Consider the following 22483-nt stretch of genomic DNA (forward strand, 5'->3'; position numbering starts at 1 on the left):
AAACTAGACTTTAATTTTATTCTGTATTTTAAAACAGTTAACACTCTAATGATTTTAACACTGTGTGTAACCAAAGTATATGTGAGAGAATAAATAATAATAAAGAAAGAAATAATAAATAACCCTAACTCCCAAATAATGACTCTACCCTAACTCTACCCCAATGTCCCTATTCTAATGTGTAAATCTAGAGGCGAACCTCTATCTTTACAGGGAGGAGTGTGTGTAAGAGGGACCCTAATTTAAGCTGTAAACGTTCGGCCGACAAAACCGAGGTATTGCAAACCCTAGTGTCTGTGTGATTGCCTCCCTCCGCAGTGTAGGCCGTAGCCAAGGGTACTGACGAATAAGGCGCCCTATTCCAAATATAAAATGTGAATATATAAATATATATAACAAGACCACGCTTCTTCAATTACCAACAGATTTCAGTGAGTAAAGATTACTCCTAATGATCCACACGTGAGATCCTCACATCCCTCTGTCAGACCTTGAAGAGAACGTAAGAGGTATAATCGTCACCTGTGTAGGTAAAAAGGTTGACGCCAGGCCCCTCTCGCGACCTGGACCTAACACTCTACTGGATTCCCGGAAAAGCCTGTTTATCACCGCTAGGTTAGGCGTTTCCGGTTGATTGACCGTGCAATCAGACACTAATCTGGCTCTAAAACACAAAAAACACCAATACACACGTAAGTATTTACACTGAACTAACAATTGAACAGTCTGACAAAAAGCAGCATAGTAGCTACGTAAAGTCAAACATCCAATCGTCAAAATAACACCTTTGTTTTAACGTCTACGGGCGAGCCAGAGATCGTGACAATCCGACGGACAAAAATAGAATCACCAGTTCCCAGCTTGGCGTGGGGGTATTTATAACCATAAAAGACATTAACGAAACGCGTTTGACGCATTTGACGCGTTAGGCGCACTTCAATATAAGATCTTTGTTATTTATTTCCTTTAAACTCGAGTACCAATCTTGAGTAGTTTTGGCAAAGAGATGTGATTCCCATAAGACAAGTAAAGTCAAAAGAAACCCCTCGCCTCGGAAATCAAGACAAAGTTACTCTCTAACAGATGGCGCCACTCCCTTGATATTAAACAATTCTAACTCACATCAATGTAAAAAAACACGGATCAAAGCACATGACGATCCAAAATTAATAAAAACCATTTATGTCTATATGTAAATATATAAGTTTTATGGATATTTTTATACATTTTCATCTTTAGTTTCATTACTGCGTCAACAGATGGCAGCATAACCTTCGCGACTACAAAATTCACCGACAGTCATTCTCTATACACATTCCATTCTCTTTGGTTTCAGCGAATCACTTTTTCTGATTAATGGCCCACTACGAAACTTGACTCTGTTAAGTTTTTTGTTTGTTGTTTCGGATTTCTCGTGAGAATGTTTTGTTTTTATTTAAAATTAATTTACTGAATGCATACATTATAGTTACTTACATGTATTTATTTTAATTAACATTTGTACATAATAATTGAGGTTTTAAAGTTTATGAAAATATTATCGATTGATCAGCTGTGTCAATCATTATTTATGTTAACTAGATCAGCTAGTGCGTCTAGTTACAGTCGCCCCCTCGAGAATTTGCAATGTATGTGCATACACATACATGTAGAATTCTCGAAACCTATTCGAATAAAAATGAAAATTATATCCTTAATTTGTTGGTATTATCCCTTTTTTTCCCCCTTGTATACTAAACGTGTGGTGTATGATGTGTGTTTAAACCAATACTCATTGATTGTGATTGATTAGATATAAAACTCAGATCATTGAATTTTAATAATGTATTATGATTATCTTTTCGTCACGATTTTCCTACCAGTCTAGGGTATTGGGTCGTGAATCCAATAAACTCTAGTAGCTCGATTTTATGGTTTCATCCTAGTCTATGGATCTTTCTATCCGACGACTTAACCACATTGTCCGGTTAATAAATGAACCAATAAAACCTCCCTTCACAAAGTAGAAAAAACATTTGGTATAAATACTGGGATACTCATTCTCCATTAATCAAAATCCAATCCGAATTCCATTACCAAATCATCCCTCCCAATCAAGTTTTCTTGGAAAATGTCACATACATGAACAAGATATTTGACTTCAAACTTACTCCCATATTAACAATAAAGTGTTAAAGAAACCTAAAATACCATGATAATATCCTGATACTTGTATCAAAATAGTACCTTCACAAACATAACATAGGTTTAAATCAAAACTACTATGTAATGTTTGCAAATAGATCCTAATAAAAATATTTATACATGAAAATAAAAAATAATAATATAAAAAAAAAAATATTTTATAACTGCCTACAGTACTATAAACACTTCACCATTATAACATATGAAAATAAGTCTTACTTGTAGACATTTTAATACATCTTTATATTTAATAAATAATAAGATAAATCCATTTTTTTATATAAAACCATATCTCAAAAAGCTCTATAAAATATATTTAAAAATAATGCACCAATAACTCTTTCGCATATAATAATGTGATAATGCATGTTCGTTGACATGTCATCATCGTGTTTTGGTATCAAAGATCTTATTCACGATGAGGTGTGTAATTAGTCATGGGCTTAGCTTCTTGTGGAGTGTATAGTCAACAAAAACTACCCTTTGAAATGGGTCGAATCGTCATACGATTTTAGCCTACTGATAAGAATTTGTTGACTATTTTGTGTATTATTCGCAACAAAATACCAACAAATCCAGGTTGATTGCAATCTGACATTTGCCTAACCGTAAAAATCATTCATACAAAAATACAAAATTTCACACACTTCTTGCAAAATCTCCAGATATCCATCAATCTATTATTATAATTAAATAAGTTAATAATCTTTCATTGCCTTTCAATTGCCAGTTCATTCAATTCTTACTAAGCCATTTCTACAGATAGCCAACGTCAATGATTTGCAATCAAAATAAAATGCATCAAATAAAACTTAATTTTTATTTATGAAAAAAACAATATTTCTGACATAACCCCAAGCTCCCTCCTATTTATTATAAACAATACCAAAAAATTGTATTTGCAAAACTATTTATATTGAAGTAAAAAAAAAATTTAGTTGAAATAACGTTAATACCATGTTAGTTAACGTTGCGTTATTACATCTTACTATGGCAATACGATAACTCATTATTTTATTGTGGCAACCCCGCAAAGATGCGCCTCGAAAATGATAATGGAGAGATGCATCGCACGTCTATCTGTCCGTTGTCATTGAACAGAGGGGCTACCGCGAAAACCGAAATTCGCAAATTGCGGGGATCTTACTCTTTTACTCCAATGAAGGCGTAATTAGAGTGACAGAGAAAAATGCCCGCAATTGACGATTTTCGGTATTGGCGGTAGCCCTACAGTTTTAAATTTTATCCGATGTAGTGCAATTGGGTGTTATTGTGAAGTGTAGTGCTATAGTGAATTTTGTTGTTGAACAAATAATTGGTAAGTTTGAATGTATTTCTTACTTTTTATTTCTATATTTTATCTAATCATTTATGTATACAACTGAACTCGTTAATTTTGTATATTTATACCAATGTATCTGCATTATGTATATACCACATGTATTATTTTATCGCTAACTCTCGCGTGAACTATTTATTATATAGTATTATTTTTAAAGTATTAACCCCAAATATATTTTTGTTCTCTTGATATGCAGAGTAAGATAAATATTGAATTTCATGTTTTTAATAAATAGTTATTATATTTGATGATAATGTAACAAATTTTATGTTAAAGTATTTATTTAATATTCAAAAATACCATTGTATTAATATTTTATATAACCTATTTCTAAACATGTTAATTCTTTGTACATTTACACTATAAATACTAAACATGCCAAAAATATTTGCAACTATTCGGCATTCTACCTAGTCAACCACCTTTGCTGAATAATCAGTATTCAATCTAAATCACTATTCATGATATATTTATTCGATACTTGTGTATTTTTACTATCTAAATTAATTAAATAACACTTTATCTCTAACTTTGTACTCAAAACACCACGCATTTCAACAGCAGGTAAAGATCCCTTCGAGCCGTTGGCTGATTTTTTGTTACAAACTCCAACATGTGCATTCAATATGACCCTTCTGTGTAATTCTATTGTTTTAAACGGTTCTTTGTTTATACGACCGATGACTTCAAATCCAACTTTCTAAATTTTATGACTTCAACATGTTTTTATGACAGTGAATATTGATATTTACTTAAATCCAAGTTTAAAATATTTTAAATGATTTTATTACAATTAATTTGATTGCTAGCAACATCAGTGAATACTATAAGTACTTCCCTTACTTTGTCTATGGCGTACACAGTGGCGCCCCCTGGCATACACCATAGTTTACAAATTGTCAACTCGTTATACGCAACGAAAAACCCTCATTTGAAGTACTAGCTTGTGTTTGTGAAGTGTACACTATTCAAAAATGCGACTTAAAGAAATTGACTACAAAATATTGCAATTCCCAATAATTTGGGACATCAATAATTTATATCATGGTGATGAATTTCTAACCAAACTTGCCCGTCTAGATCTTTTAATACTGTGTATGAAAGACCAACCTCACTATAATTTTAAAATGCTTAACAAGAAAATCAGGAATTTCAAGGACCGTCTCCGCAGATTAAGGGTATATAATTTTGTTTGTATACATTTATTTAATTATATTTATATTAAATAATTATATAACTATTTACATCATTATTATATTATATGTATATTTTGAGAAATATTTTATTATAATAATTTGTTAATTTTTATTACAATACTGTTTAACGCTAAAACAAAAACATTTTTTTTTTGTTATAGGAAAAACTAGTCGCCAACGGACAACGATTCAGATACGTTATACAAATAATTCAAACAGCTCCGGGGTCTCCACACCACGCTGTTATTGCTATTGAAGTAAGTATGATTAACAAATCAATAATGTTATTGCTGTATAAACATGCTTATTGCATTTAACTATGTTTATTTATTTTACAGCCTTCACCAAGTTTGCAAAATATACTTTTTGATATCCCGGAGCAAGTAGTTGAAAACGAAGAACCTCCGCTGGATTTCAACGTAAGTTGTTTTAATTTGAAGTACATTTATTTTACTTACAGATTCCATAGAAACTTAATAATGTTTATTTGATTATTATTTTTCAGGCCCTCATAAATGAGTCCGGACTGTTAGACGACGTGGGTGATCCTATTTGATTCAACATTTTATGTAAGTAATACTCGGTTCTTTCTACTATCATAAATTTTTGTTTTAATCTAAAGAACAATGTTTTTCTAGTAATGTCAACTTGGTAGAACATAATTGGTGGTACGTAATGCTAATTTATGCTTAACATTTAATCTGTTATATTATTCTATTGCCATTTTATTTACTCATAACGTATAAATATGATTGGTAAATTGAACTCTTTAGTTTACACCATATTATTTATCTCGTTTAAAAACTTTGTTTACACTAACACGATAAGAAAGCGTCATCACACACAGTTAAAGGAGTACCTGCTAACCTTTTTTTTCCCGATCTTTTATAAGTGGCTGAATGCGTCTCACGATGTCTTTCAGCTATTTTTAGAACTATTGTTTTGATTTTAAGATTTTTAAATTTTTACATAATATGATTTCAGGATACGTAAGGCGTTCGTGTAAGATGATTATATGTAATTAGTCTTCCTAATTATGAGACAACATTTTCTAAGTAAGTTTGCTTTACCTAACCTAACATTTTTCAATTTTATTTAAATAAAATAATTATAATGAACTATATCGCAATATTCAAACATTTACTGTAATTATTTTCTAATGATTTTTTTTTTACGCCAACTTTTTTTTTTATTAAAAGTAATATAAATGTATGTCTTATTTAATATGTTATTGATAATTTTCATCTACTGAAATTTATGTCTACCAAAATAATTACAAAACATCTATGTTCTCTGTCTAAACTGAATACTTCCCGTTTTCCAGATGTTCCACATGACAAAAGACCGAGTGTCGCTGAATGCTGTTCCTTCATTTTATTTTAAGGTAATTAAAATGCTTACTTATTATTAACATACCAAAAACGATACTATTTATAATTAATATATTTTTCAAAATGATTTAATGAATTCAAGATATTTACTTTTCATCTCTCTTTTATTTAAAAGATATTTTGATTATATATTTTAATTAATTTTTTTTTTATAATAATAATGAAAAATATATTTTTTTTTTTGTGAAAATCCACTACCGCTATTTGTGCCTTCGGGTAACATTAGGTAGCCCAACCCTTTAATATACATGCTTAAAGGGTTATTGTAAATTAACATATTTCTTTTTTATGATAATTACCATTACACAAAATCAAAGTTATTACAAAATCAAAACCAAAGTTAGTTGCCTATTCTACGTGTATATGAATGAAGCGACTTGTATATGTGAATAGTGTTACTTTCACACATACGGACTACTGTTATGCCGGATGTGGATGGAAGACCCTATTCTAACCTACCTACTTATTTTTACAATTTTTTTTCTTTATTTCTAAAAATTCTTTATTCTAATTTGACACTTTGTTTTTTTCTTAATAGCTATTAAAAATCTCTATAACAATATTACGTAGTTCCAAAAATTATTTATTCTAATTAGACATTTTTTTTATTAAAAACCTGTATAACAATAATGCTTATGTATACATTTTTTTTTCATTTAATAAAATAAAATTCTTAATGATTTCAGCTACAATACAACATTCAGCGCCTTCGCACTCGACTCGCCTTAATAGAACTTCCGTGCTACTATTCTAAACTTGGTAAGTACATTTAAACACGTCATTAATCTCTATGTTATATATTAGAAAAAATCAAAAATATTACTCAATGTCTAATACATCTATCCTTATAATATTTAACCTATTTTTTTTTTTAACTTTTTAATATTTTTTAACAGTTATTTTCTAGTCAAACCTTTTTATCAACATTAAAACATAACAATTAGTTCTGTTTATCTAATTAACATAACAATAAAAATACAGTCATTAACAAATGTCAGCTAAACATTACATTTTAATCAACGTTCACCGGATCAGCTATTTTTACTCAATTCGCCTTTATAATATCTTGACAAATGTATTGTATTGTATTTACCTCGGTATATATTTGTATATGGATCTACTAAAATATATACGTTTGGATAGGGAATTGCTGCAATTACATAAGGTCCCTCATAAATTGCTTCGAACTTTTTTGTTATCTTTTGCTGAGCATTTGATTTATTTAACTTTTTTATTTTAACCCAATCCCCTATTTGAAATTGAATCAGTCTATAATTTTGATTAAACTTTGCCTGCCTTGTCTCAGCTGCTTTCTTTAAATTTTCTCTAACCTTTTGCCTAATGTCCGCTATGTTTTTCTTTATATGACTAATAATTTCCTTATCAAATGTTAATTGCGTAGGCTGACCATACATTATTTCACATGGAGTGAACCCTGTACTATCATGAAACGTATTGTTATATAGAGTTTCTATCTTTGGTAATATTTTCACCCAACTTTGATGTCGTTTTTCACAGTAAGTCCTGAATAATACTCCAAGTTGTCTATTCACGCGTTCTGTAGTATTTGGACGAGGATTTCTAACTGTTGTATATATAGTTTTGACCCCCTTTTCTTTCATAAAACGCCTCCATTGATCACTAATAAACTGCGAGCCATTATCTGTTAAAATTGCTTTTGGTTGAATGATTTTAAAGAATTTTTTCATACTAACTACCACAGATAACGCTGTAGCTTTCCGTAACGCAAATAGTTTGATGAATTTACTAAATGAATCTTGAACTACCAAAATATAGCTCATTCCGAACTGTCCTGACGGTAAAGGCCCATAAAGATCCGCCATGACTAAATCTCCGATATCATTACTCACTATTGACTTACACGGTCCTACGTGTTTGATATTATCATTTTTCACCATTTGACAAGTATGACAAGTTCTTATTAGTTTTTTAACATCTTGCGTAATACCCCTCCAATAAAATCTATCTTTTATGTGTTTTATGACCTTGTAAGCCCCTTGATGACCCATTTCTAAGTGTATTTGTTTTATTATATCCGATACTAACATTCTTGGCAAAAATATAACTTTATTTGGACTATTATCGGGTGTGAAGTACAATACACCATCCTGTAATGAGCATCTTTGAATTATTCGACCGATTCTATCACTAATATCACCATTTTCTAGACCTTGAATTATTTCGTCAATTTCGGGATCTTGTTTTTGTAATTCTTTAACCTTTTTTAATTTACTTATCAATTCTTTATTTATTTCTGTTTCAGTATAAAGAATCTCGGGCAGCCGTACTTTATCTTCCTGCAAAAGATCGGTTTGAGGTGGGTATCTAGATAACACATCCGCTCCTATATTATCTTTGCCTTTTATGTGTTCAATTTCATATTTAAACTGCTCTAAGTAATTGATCCAACGTATTACTCGCGCATTATATAATTTCCAATTTTTGACAAATAGTAAAGCCTTATGATCCGTTTGAATAATAACCTTTGAACCTCTCAAATAAGTTTCGAACTTTTCTAAACAGTTAATAACGGCATAAAATTCTTTTTCAGTCGTCGAATAATTTAATTGAGCCCCTCTTAGAGATTTACTATGAAACCCAAGAACTCTCATTTCCCCATTATCATCAAGTTGATAAAGTATGCCTGATAAGCCGATACCTGAGGAGTCTGTTTGCAAATAATAAGGTTTGCTAAAATCAGGATGTTGTAATTGAATAACATCTACGAAAGTCCTTTTTATTGTCTCAAAAGCTTTTTGTTCATTGACACCCCACTGCCACGTCACTCCTTTTTTCAATAAATGACACAATGATTGTACATTTTCGCTATAATTAGGGATAAATCTTCTATAAAAGTTACACAGTCCCAAGAAAGCTCTTAATTGTTTTATTTTTCTTGGAGCTGGAAATTCCTGTATCGCTTTAATTTTATCCGGATCGGTTTTTATTCCATCTACTGATACTATATATCCTAGCATGTGCACCTCTTTACATAGAAATTTATTTTTCTAAATTGCAAGTTAGGCCCGCTTTTCCTAATTTTCCCAACACTATGTCTAAGTGTTCCAAATGTTGTTGCAAGGTACTGGTAGTAATTATGGCTAAATCGTCCAAGTAATTGACACAAAATTCGCGAACGTCATGACCAAGTATGCAATCCATAGCACGACTAAAACTTCCCACAGATGTTTTGAGTCCTTGCGGCAACACGTTATACACGTAAGATTTCCCATTAAAACTGAAACCTGTATATTTTTTACTTTCTTCCGATAGTGGTATTTGAAAGTACGCATTATTCAAATCAATTACGCTTATAAATTTCGCTCCGTGAAATGAGTTTAATACGTCCAATTGTAAAGTTGGTTTTTCGGTTTCAGATATCATGTTCTTATTGATTTCACGCGCATCTAATAAGACTCTTATTGTTCCGTCTTTCTTTAATGTAAATGTTAACGGACTACAGTATTCAGTTTGTGAACGACTAATAATTCCCTGTTCTTCTAATTCGCGTAATTTTAATTCTATTTTCTCGCGATACGCATATGGCACGGGGTACGTTCTCTTTACTACAGGTGCGCGTGATTCCATTTTTATCACATGTTGATAGCAATTAGCCCTGCCTAATTTTGAATCAAATAATGTTTTATGTTTTGTCAATACCGAATGTAAAGCTTTTTTCTCACTTTCTACTAACGGTATTCCGACTTTACATGTCACTTGCGTTTGAGATTGATTTGACGACTCTATACTGCATTGATCTTGCCATCCATTATATCGATCATGAAACGGTATCCAAGTAGTTTCACCTTTATATTCGACATTGACTCCACATTTCTCTTTTCTTAGGTCAATCGATACTACATTTTCCTTAATCCAGTCAAATCCTAATATCACTGGAAAACTTAGATTAGGTATTACTACAAACCCGATTTCCATCTGTAAATCATTTATACCGATAGGTAGTAATGCTGTAATTTTAATGTCTTTACTTTTGTGCCCTGACGCTGATTTGATATTAAAAGGCTTGATCGGCATTACTGGAATTTCAGGATATTTATTTTTTACAACCTCCCAAAATTCCTCAGACATAGCCGTCACATCGCTACCTGTATCTAGCAAAGCTCTTATAAGAAAGTCTCGCATACGTATAATTATTTCACTCTTAAACGAACTTGATTCCGGAATTTCTTTTTCTTCCTCAAACACGGACGCGATAAATTCGTCATCTACATCAAATTCTACCAATTCACTTTTTAATTTTAAAACGTTAATTAAATCATGTAACCCTATTAACTGGATCTTTTCTAAATTACTGTAACCTAATCCCACTCCTTGTTCACCATTGACTATTTCTAGTTCTATCGGCGCTCGCAACCCATTATTATTTTTTCCTAACAATTGGCCTGGCAACCAATTCATTCTATACATCATTTTTAGAATTTTGACCCTATCATCTGTTTCTGTAGCTGACCCGGGGACGTTTTTATCAGCAGATATTAGTTTTCCGAATCGTCGATAACTATTTCTTGCTCTAAAACAGCTGTCGTTGCTTCTGGTTTCCGCCAATTTTGATATTGTGTCTGGTTTTTTCTCATAGTCTGATTGGATGGTTTCGAGGCCCCGGACGTTGATGGTACTGCTCGCGGCTCTTGTTTGTTTACGTCGTCCATCGCGCGTAGAAACTCGGCAGCTTCAAAGATAGTAATAATTTTTGATGACGCAAACGCTTGTTGTATATAACGAGGAAAGTGCCTCATTATATCAGTAACTAATTGATTCTCCGAGATAACATATGTCAACATTTTTGCTTGTCCAACCATTTGCACAAAATAATCATGCATACTATTTACTTTTGTTTTATCCCAAACTCCGTGAACAATATTCCTGCGTAATTCATTTTGTTCATGTGTCCCCCAGTAGGATTTGAGAAAGTCGGCTTTGAATTCTGCTACACTGGTCCACCTGTCTTTATACAATCTGGCCCAATCACGAACTGTTCCCTCTAAACATTCGAGAACCGATTCTATTTCATTTCCATCAGATACGACCCTTTTAAGATACATTTCTAGGTCTTCTAGAAATGTCACTGGATGCGATTTAGTTTTGCCGAACTTGGGACGTTCCATATTAGTGTTTTTAATATTGTATATGATTGTTTTCTTCTCTTCAGTAGAGAGCTCCTTTTCACTGCCTGAAACTGGTTCAATATGCTCTGTCTCTTCCATGAGTTGCTCCGATGTTGTATCTGCAGTCTCTATAGTTTCCACTTGTACAGGACTAATTGCCATTGCAAGCTCGTTTCGTAGTTGACTAAGCCCTGCTGTCATTTTCTGTTCGGTCTGTTTTAGCAAATGATAGAACAATCCACGTCTAACATCTGGTTTCTTCTTTATGCTTCTACGAGGTACTCGTGCTTTTTGATTTACCCGCTCAACAGTACTTCTCTTCAATGACGGCGTAGTTTGTTGTATGCTTTGACGTGTAGATTTAGACTTAGCTGCGGCCTTTCGCTGTCTTGTAGACCTCTCCATTTTAATAGATTTTTAATTAATTAACTCACTTTTTGACACTGTTTTAACACTATTTTCACTTATTTAAAACACTTAATAAACAAACTTATTTAACACTTATTTTTATTTTTATAAAATAACACTTATTTAAACACTTAACTTTCACTGGTTTTCTACACTGTGTTGATAGTTTAGTTTTAATACATATATGTATATGTCCGTACATATACAAATATGCCTATATTTGATTGTTAAAATTTAACTATCGCCCCCTATTTTCTTTTGGACTCGTATAACGCATTGTATTTTTAGCTAGTTTTATTTGTCTATTTATACTAATGTATTTTTATGTTTGTTTCAGGTGACGTAAATCCCTAACACGCAAGCTACGTCAATACAATGAAGCCACGAGGAGGAGAAATTGATATTGTAGTTAGATACTAGTATATAGAAATATTTTATTTTATATTTAATTAAATCCAAATCAAATCAACTCACATTCCAGTTTTCTTACGGCAGCAAAAATGTAGCCAAAGAGGCTACTTTATGAAACAAACTATTTATATATAATCCTGGTCACTACGGCACCAAAAATGTACCTTAACCCTCTACTAACTAATCTACTTTAATAGAACTCAACCAGAATTGATTATAAATTAAGAAAAATAGATTAATTTGGCCATGTGATCGTCTAGTGAAATTAATACATTGTGAACCTTAGTACCCATCGTCTTTTATGTGCAGACTGATTAGATTTGGATTCAAAATATTACCCCTAAAATACCCTATGTAATTGTAAATATTGCTACTGTAATTTATATATTATAACACTATCGTATGAAAAACAAAATCATATGAAGAATAAATAATAAATTATATTTTTTAGATTTTATCTCCTACCGAGCCCTACCGTGTAATCGTCACATTAACCATAGCTATAATGTACCCATGTAACATGTTATGTTGAAATAAAGTGGCAATGTTATTGTGACGTAGGCCCGTGTCACTCTGGGAATAGAAGACCATGTTTTATTAGACCATGGAGTTACCGTGGTTACCTACCAATACAATTTGACACTGGGCTTAACCAGTTAACCCCGGGTTAGTGGGTTAGTGGGATGGTGCAAGTGCACCTTTAGTTAGTTGTAAGTAATTATTTGATCTGAAGTTCCCTTTTACGACGACAGTGAACGACTGTTTCTCCATATAAACGATGTCACTATTTCCCTCTCTGGCTATTTTTAACATTAGTTTAGTAGATTACGATTAGTAATCGTCGTGTTGTTAAAAATACCAGCAATTTTGTTTTTATCAATTTCGTTTAATAAGTACCTACATATTCTATTTTTTACCTAACCCAACCTCCGCTTTAGAAAATTTCCATCAAACATGGATTAATGACAACTAACCCATGCAGGCAGATAATTCATGCCTCGCGACAATAATTACTGCCTTTTGTGTGTCCACTAACTCTACCAACTATACTGTATGAATGACTAAGGCCCACCTGCACCATTCCACTAACCCGGGGTTAACCGGTTAAACCTGGAGTTTCCATGGTTGCCAGTATAATTTCACACTGGGTTAACGGTTTAACCTGTTAACCCCGGGTTAGTGGGATGGTGCAAGCGGGCCTAAGTAATTTAAAAAGGATTTTAATTCCTTACCATATTTTTGGGAAACATGGCATCAAGCATAGTAGTACACAACCATCAAGCACGTTTCTTAAGTAGGTTCATATAAATTACGCTATTATTTCGTAATAGCTTTTGCCCGCGACTTCGTCCGCGTGATGGATTTAAATCCGCCAGCAGTTAGTAAGTATAGTGCCTGGATAAAATCTAATGGCAATAATTTTAAGCATAATATAAATGCTTAATTGCTTACACCAGTTAACATTTTCCCATTTCCACCCTCCTTGTCACCCTCTTTAGGGATGACTACCGACATAAAAACTGCCCTTCCCCTGGAATTAAACTATCTCTATGCCAAATTTAAACTAAATCCATTCCACCGTTTAAGCATGAAGAGGTAACAGACAGACAGACAGACAGACACACATTCGCATAATATTAGTATATGGATACTTATATGTTCCGAAGCCTCTTAGATGTGCTATTGATCGCTGTAGAATGTAGATAAAGTTCTAAGTAGATAAGTTCGCTAAGGGCTCGGTTACATGTACCGAGTAGAGTGGCGAGACAGTAAAACGAAGTATGGAATTTTTACTCGGCCGAGTATCAATTTCATACTACGTTTTACTGTCTCGCCACTCTACTCGGTACGTGCGATCCTGGCATAAATCTCAAATGGAACTTGCCTAACTCGATATTCACGCTATGAATAAAAATTGAAGACAATACGAATACGTCACCTTTTACAGAATTGGAGCTTGATTCCCCAAAGGCTTCGGAGACGCAGCTCCTACTTACTGGCGTCATAAAAGGGCGCGGGAGCTTCCGTTCCTTGTGCATATGCGTGCTGTCGGGTCCTATATAGATATATAGGTAGTCAAAACACTGAGATTTATTGAATTCCGACAACTTCGGGGCATGGCTAAGTATTATCAAAGACATATGTAACTTCGTATAAGACGAATAAAGTCTAAGGAAAAAACGTGCCTCGGAATTCAAGTAAAAGTCATTCTCGAATAGATGCCGCACACACCTTTAGCCTATCCTCGGCTAGATGGCGTGACGACACCGTTTCATATTTAACAATTTTAACACATAGATATCAGTGAATGAACATGGATCAAAATGATATAAAAATAATAAAATCATTTATCCATATAAGTATATACATTTTTTGATAACTTTATACGTTTTCATTTTGAGTTTTAGTCGTGTGTCGATAGATGGCAGTAAATTTACAGTGACTACAAAATTTACAATGACAGGACCCCTCTATACTATCTATTCTTTTTGGTATTATGTACCTTTTAAGGAGAATATTTAAATGGCATAGTTTTGTTAAGTGTTGAAGCCTTACAATGATAATTGAAACGCCGGTGACCAATATATAAACTACACTAAATGCTATATTTAATTCTTAAATCTAAGTTGAAACTATGTAAGTGTTGGACGCCCAGTTGAGTTAACCCGCGTCGGGTTTGGATTCTTGCTAATCTGAAAGTACGCTGGCTGGGGCAAATGCTGATATGCTAACTTTCTAGGTTCGAGACGGTGTATAAGACTGACCTTCAAGGGCATGTCCATAGGCTAAAAAAAAAATAAGTTCAAAAACTAAAACCCGGCTACTGCAAATCGCGCTTTTAAAAGGTGTGAAACAAGATAGAATTCTTATCTGAAATTATTAATCAGGAAATATTAAAAATGTTATCATTTTTTTTTATAAAAAAATACAACGTAATATAATTTACTACATTTTTTATATATTGCTGAGGCGAGTGCGACAGAGTCCCAATAGCATTCTGAATGTGATTGCAGACAAGTTTGATTGCCCGATCATTGTATACTGGCTAGGGCAAGTTAAAAGTGTGGCAGTACATTTTGTTGATTAATTATAGTTTTAACATACCTATGTGTTCTTAGTTTTTTTTTAGTTTTTAGTTGTAGTTTTAATTTTAATCTATCTTAGTCTTTTTTTTTTTTTTTGGAAAAAGGTAAACATTTGACCACAATCTCACCTGATGGTAAGTGCCGATGCAGTCTAGGATGGAACATGCTTACCTAAAAAAAGTCTAGGCACTAACATAGTTTTAATTATTTTAATTATTGTAATTTAATTTAATAACTGTATACTAATACCCTATGGAGTCATGTGCTTCGAAATAAAGATTTTATTATTATTATTAACTATGCCGATGCCGGTCACCTTTTAGATATTATTTTATTAAAAATGTAAGTACTTTATCTGAGTGTTTACTTAGCCTCTAGCACTTACCCTTTCGCTGTAATGTCATTCACAAACAAAACAGTAAATAATGTTCATAATTTCCTTATAAACTCATAAATAACTGTCTCAACTGTGATTGCATTTTGCATCTAATTTGACATTTACAATTTCAATTACTGGCGGGTACTTACATTATTCGGATAACAACCGTATCTATCTTTCGAAGACATCAGCTGGAATGACTTGTCGAACGTAATGAATCAATATGTTGATACTGTTGATAGGTATTAGTAAGGTAAATTTCCTTAACAATATAGAAAAAGATGATGCGCCACTAGGATTGGAATCCTCCTCCATCCGATCGCAAGTCTAATGTTGTACCGCTGCGCTGAGCCGTCGTCGGCCTAAGCTACCTACGTAACCTATGCAAAAATAAACCCTGTTACTTGCTAAATAATATACAATTTTCTATGACCCAGTTAAATACGACTTACGATAACAATATAACAGTTTATTTAAAAGTTTTTTTTTATACGAGTAACAGTGTATAGAAAATAACACGGGTCTCTATTGTTTCCCGTAAAGTTTTAAGTCATAATGTATTGTTTGTCCGCCGGATGGATGGATATTGTGTAAAGCGGAATTGAAAATGTAAAACCAATAAAACAAGGAAACTAAAGGAAGTATTTAATTGGAACCCGAGCTTTCCCTTTTACCGACTGAGCGAAAGCGAGCGAAGCGTCTCCGTTTCAGCTTAGGCAAATTATATGGCCTTCCATACAGCATGGTTAATGCTTTAAGGTCCTTTTTAGGGTTCCGTAGCCAAATGGCAAAAAACGGAACCCTTATGGATTCGTCATGTCTGTCCGTCTGTATGTCTGTCTGTCCGTGTATGTCACAGCCACATTTTTCGGAAACTATAATAACTATACTGTTGAAATTTGGTAAGTAGATGTATTATGTGAACCGCATTAAGATTTTCATACAAAAATACAAAAAAAACAATACATTTTGGGAATTCCCCATACTTAGAACTGAAACTCAATTTTTTTTTTCATCAGACCCATACATGTGGGTTGTCTATATATAGGTCTTCAAAACTGATATTGAGGTTTCTAATATCATTTTCTTCTAAACTGAATAGTTTGCGCGAGAGACACTTCCAAAGTGGTAAAATGTGTCTCCACCCCCCCCCCCCCCCCCCGTAACTTCTAAAATAAGGTAATGATAAAACTAAAAAATATATATGATGTAAGTACATTACCATGCATACTTCCACCGAAAATTGGTTTGAACGAGATCTAGTAGAAGTATTTTTTTTTAATAGGTACGTCATAAATCGTAAACCGCCATTTTATTATGCTACTTGTTGCTACGGAACCCTTCATGGGCGAGTGCGACTCGCACTTGGCCGCTTTTATGATATTTTATTTATCTGAAATTCTGACAGAAAGGTTCTTATTGCACATGAAGCATAATGAGGACCCTGCTCTAATGGAAAGCCACATAGGCTCTCGTTTGTAGGTACCTACCTACGCCGGTTGTCCGGGTGCTTGGCGGGTTGGATTGCTCTATCGATTCTCATGAAATTTTTGAGCAGCTATGATAATTATAATTATATTAAATAAATAAATAATATAGGTAGGACATTCTTTCTTACACAGATTGACTAAGTCCCACAGTATACTGCTTATAAGCTTGCTTATAGCTTATAAGCTCAAGAAGGCTTGTGTTGTGAGTACTCAGACAATGATATATATAATATATAAATATGTACTTAAATACATAGAAAACAATCATGACTCAGGAACAAATATCTGTGTCATCACACAAATAAATGCCTGTACTGGGATTTGAACCCAGGACCATCGACGTCACATGCAGGGTCACTACCCACTAGGCCAGACTGGTCGTCAACATGTAGGTATAGGTTCTTAGACTTTTTTATTAAATTAGGTATTACACCTTTTTTTTAGGGTTCCGTATTTCAAAATGGCGTGACGTGATCATGTGACCAAGGGGATCGCAAGGCAGCTCGCTAAGGCTCTAGAAAATAATGTTGAAGTTTGAAGTTTAAATATTATTATTGTTTCTAAGTTTTTCTGGTTTACCAACTTTTCAATTTATATTATAATATTCTGTTATTTATATACATTAAATAGAGTATGGTTACTGAATTACTACACAAATATTTGGCGGGAAATTCAAAAAATCTTGGGCTGGTCACACTTTGTGTGTAGTAGAAATTATAGTTTTAATACTAGAAAATATTTTAGATTTTCCGTCCCACGTAAGGTACCTAAGGATATAAGTTAAATATACGTTGACGTGCACTCAAAGTCGGCTCACATAATGTCTACCACTATGTAAAGTACAGTCAAGGATAGACACATTATGTTAACACTTTCTCACCATACCTATACCACTGTAACAAGACGAAAAATGAAATGTAGTGTAAATAAGACCTAGCTCGATAATACCGTAATATTACTCCATCACCAAATCAAAACATAATTACTATGCCAAATATGCTTATTGCTAAGTATCAAAATATTTATAGACCACCAACCTCCTAATTCGTTTACATTTGTTTAGGAGTTGTAAACATTGCAGTTTTTCGTTATACAGCGCTACACGTCGACATCGCACATTGTCGTAATTATTTACTAGCTTAAATAATACTTTGCGAACCTCACTCAGATTATTCATTGTTAATATTATTTGAAATAAACACCTTATAAACCGCAACCAATTTGAATGAATGACAACTGACTTTTAGCTTTTTTTTTAATCATAGACAATTGGTGATACAACAACGAAATATTTGGCTAGCCAGACTCTATTTAATATACCTATAGGACCATGCGTCAGAATGATCATGAATGAATGGTTGAAAAAAGTTTTATTTACTTAATTACGCATCTATATTAAAAAGTAATCCAGACACACAAAAGTATCATAACTAGTTACTAATTATTCCTAATAATAACTAAGGGACCGAGCTTTGCCCGGAAAACATGTAAAAACTCAAAAATGCGCGTTTCTCCAGAGAAAAGACCAAGAAGATAAACTAGATCGATTTTTTCGCCTAGACAAGATAATTAAAAACATACCTACTTTGTCGCTCTTTTGCGAATTTGTATTCATAAGGATAAAATTTCATGACTTTTTTTATTAATCGGTGCAGATTATATTTCGTCAACGTAAGGGTGTCATGAAAGCGTTAGAGATGGGGATACTCGATTTATCACTGTTATCATGCAACTTATGCAGGCCCACTAATATCAGGTAGGCGTTGACTGGTAGCATCGGCCAATAACGGTCGCGGCTAACCCTCATTGGTTAAACGACCCAGGATCGGTAGAACCGACTCTGCCTGTGTTCATTACTATACATAGTTCCGACCAGTCTTCGTGTGGAGTTGCACTTGATTGCACGCGTCCACGTCATCTCTTCGTCGACTCGCGGTAAAGTGACACCGAGAGAAAAGGTAAGTTCTGCTGTGGCGTCATTTGGATGGTGTTTAGCAAAAATGTGTCAACCCACATTAGGGTGGTTCAAAAAACATTTTTTTTTATTTTCCAACGGGGCTCCCCCTTATTTTGTAACACTTATTATGCTGATAAAATACACCAAGTTTCGTAATTTTATCTCAACTACAAGGGGGTGCTCAACCACTTTGAAAATTTTGTATGTTGTATTAAAACCAAAAAAAACAAGTTTTATTCAGAAATTTATTTACTTAAGTATCTGTTTTCACATTATTTGCACATGTGATTTATAAGTTTTTAAGTAGAAAAACATTTTTATTTCTATTTTTTATAATTTTTCAAAAGTAAGATTTTTAGAATTTCACCTAAAAAATCATAATTTACTGGTGAGAACCTGTAATTGGCTTCTTGTATCACATTTATAAAACCTATTAACATGTTAACAGCTGTTGGATCTCCGAATAGTAATAAGTAGTAATAAATAAATAAATAAATAACAAATAAATAAAAATGGTTTTTCACCAAATAACTTTTAAATCACACTTTCACATAATGTGAAAACTACTACTTACTTAAAACTCAAAAAAATAATAACTTGATTTTTTTGGACTTCATACAACTTTGAAAAAGTGTTTGAGCACCCCCTTGTAGTTGAGATAAGATTACAAATCTTGGCATGTTTAGTCAACATAACAAGTGTAACAAAATGAGAGGGTGCCGCTTCTTCCAGCTAGAGTTTGAATTTTTCCCATACAAATGTGAACCACCCTAACCCACATTAATTTTTCAATAAAATGTCAAATGTAAGCGTATGTTTTTTTTGAGTTGATATCTAATTGCAAAATGAATGTGGGTTAACACATTATTGCGTATCAGCATCCATTTACGAAAAACTAAAAATAGGGACCTGGAAATTGATTATAATTAACTTACCCCCTTTAACCTCATTCAATATTGATAGTAGCGAAAAAGTGTACAGAACCTTTTCTTGTGGACAATTTATGTTAAATATTTGTGTATTAAGTATATTTTTTCACCACAAGCGACCAGACTTCTTGAAAATGTTAGAGTACAAAAAACAATGTTTGCTATAAAAATTCTCAAATAGGCCTACTAACCGATAGGCAATACAGTTTTTCCATAGCCAAGGTGTATTTTTAGAAGACCTTAATCCAAAAAATTACATTGTACTCTAACATTTTCAAGAAGTCTGGTCGCTTGTGATGAAAAAAAAAATGGATAGAGAACAGAGTGGCCAACTTTCTTAAAAATAGTTTATCTAATACTGATTCTAAAATGGTATCACACATGCCATTTACATTTCTACAGACAAAGATATGGCCTAGATGGTGATTAAAGTGAAGTATGGTGCTAACTAGTAAAAAAGACATAAAAGTGCGATTATCTCGAAAACCACGAAACTTTTACTGGACCTATAAGTGCATTTTCTGGACCAGCCTAAGGTGCCCTGTCGATGGTTAGAAGGTTGTCCATTAATTACTGGACTTGACATGAGTATAAAAAGTTATAAACAAAAAAGGGGGGAAAAGTAGATTTTTTTTCCCCAATATCTCAAAAGGTATTAATATTAAATATTAATTTAAGAAACCAAACTTAATATTATAGCAGAGGAGAATATTTCCAATCAAACATTCCATACTTGCGGAACTCTATCCATTATTTTATACTTTTTATTCAACTGAACACAGCCCTCCACCTCCGCGTCTCATTTTCGAGAAACGCGCGGCATGAAAAAACTATTACGTAACATAAAATATAATTTGAAAGATATTAAATATTGATTGAATTTTTTTTTAATAATGGTGTATTTAAAACATGTTAACAAATGTATTACTTGTATAAAGGGTCTAGCCGCAATCCTATAGTGAAACTGCCCCTGGCTGAAATGTATACCTTTCTTAGGCGCGTTTATTTGCCTTATTATAAGATATCGTTTTACCAAAGGCCATAGTCGGTTTTCCATAGTAAGTTGGCCCTTAAATCAATTCGATTCGGTTTTTTTTATGAGTACTTCTTATGGTGAAGGCTATTTTGGCTGAGTATCAACATCCTACTAGTGATAGTTTTTGACTTATGATTTTATGATTTTTTTTTAATGTATGGTTTTTCGGCCTACATTGGCCTACTACTTGCCTAAATATCTAAATTTTCCAAACGGTACTTCCTGTCAAAAATTAGCAATGTGTGTGGTCAAGTCCTGTACTCAATCGGTGTTTTTCAACGTTGTATATGGCCTTTCAAGCCTAGAATACCCTTGGTTTGGCAAAAAAATATTTTTTTTTTTTCAAAATCGTTTTTATTTTTTTGTAGCTAAACTAGCGGTTCTATTATTCTGAAATTTGAATGTTATATGCACCTAATAGTAGTTCATTTAAAAAAGAAACAAGATTGTAACTTGTTTATAAAGGCTTACAAATATATTTTTAATTTTTTAAACTTTTTTTTAATACTTGTGAGATAGTGACAATCTCAATTTTTTGTTATTTAATGCAGAATATTATTGCATAAAATATATTTTTTGTATAAAAATCCATTTGTTGCAACAAGGTAAAAGCATACAGGCCGTCCTTCTTACGTACTTTAGGGTGGTTCGCGTATGTATGGGAAAAATTCAAACTCTAGCTAGAAGAAGCGGCACCCCCATACTTGGTTACACTTATTATGCTGATAATGATCACCAATGTACACCAAGTTTTGTAACTTTATTTCAACTACAAGGGGAAGCTCAACCACTTAGAAAATTTTCAACGTTGTATGAAATCCAAAAATAATTAGAATAATAGAAATAATAATAATAGAATAGGAGAAAGTATTTGCATACTCAGCTCAACGCAGTCAAAACTCAATTTAGACGCAGCAATCGTTTTCAAAACCGACTACCGGTTTTGTAGCGTAATAAGTCTTATACGGTTCTAACCTAAAATTGCACTCATTTGATCGTTAGCTGCACAGTATTCTTAATTTAATTAAAGTTTTAGTTTACTTACGCGTTAGTTTTCCGTATTTGAACACACACGAGCACTGTTTGGTCACAGGTCACGTTCACACAGAGTTCCAGCAAACACCCGGCGACCGGCGTGGTGAACCGCGCGCGGCTAACTGAGTGAGCCTACGTTTCGGCCGGCAATCTCCCACTCACTTCGGATTCGGATTCCTGTAGACAAGATTTTGTTTTAGATTTTAATTACTTTAATTGCAATGAAATCCTCTTACAATTTCTATCTCTTTTTTTCTAGATCAACAGATTTTCTAGTTTAGATGTTATGATGGAGTTATGTTCGTAGTACGTAGGTATATTTCGTGTAATTTCTTCGTGTAGGTAGAGGGAGGGCTCCATAAACTATGCAACAAATCTCGTATGATTTTGTGATACACAATGCGTTATTTGCTCTATCGACAATTTGCTGCACGTAAAAACGCATGTGACTTGTAGCAGTTGTAGTCGAGGATCATATATAGAGCCCTTAAA

At 33.1% G+C, this 22483-nt stretch overlaps 1 long non-coding RNA gene across 4 annotated transcripts in view; it reads left to right on the forward strand.

The window, feature by feature from the left end:
• LOC134805683 (uncharacterized) overlaps positions 1 to 22483 on the forward strand; it is a 515707-nt gene that overhangs the window by 269509 nt on the left and 223715 nt on the right. For 3 of the 4 annotated variants that reach the window (XR_010146358.1, XR_010146359.1, XR_010146360.1), the window contains exon 3: positions 16535 to 16671. The exons of the other annotated variant lie outside the window; for it this stretch is intronic. This is a non-coding gene — a long non-coding RNA (uncharacterized LOC134805683). Of the gene's footprint in view, positions 1 to 16534; positions 16672 to 22483 lie in introns of those variants that run through there. 4 annotated transcript variants of the gene reach the window in all.

This window comes from Cydia splendana, unplaced genomic scaffold, assembly GCF_910591565.1.
Source record: "Cydia splendana unplaced genomic scaffold, ilCydSple1.2 scaffold_48_ctg1, whole genome shotgun sequence".
NCBI classification, from domain to species: Eukaryota; Metazoa; Arthropoda; class Insecta; order Lepidoptera; family Tortricidae; genus Cydia; species Cydia splendana.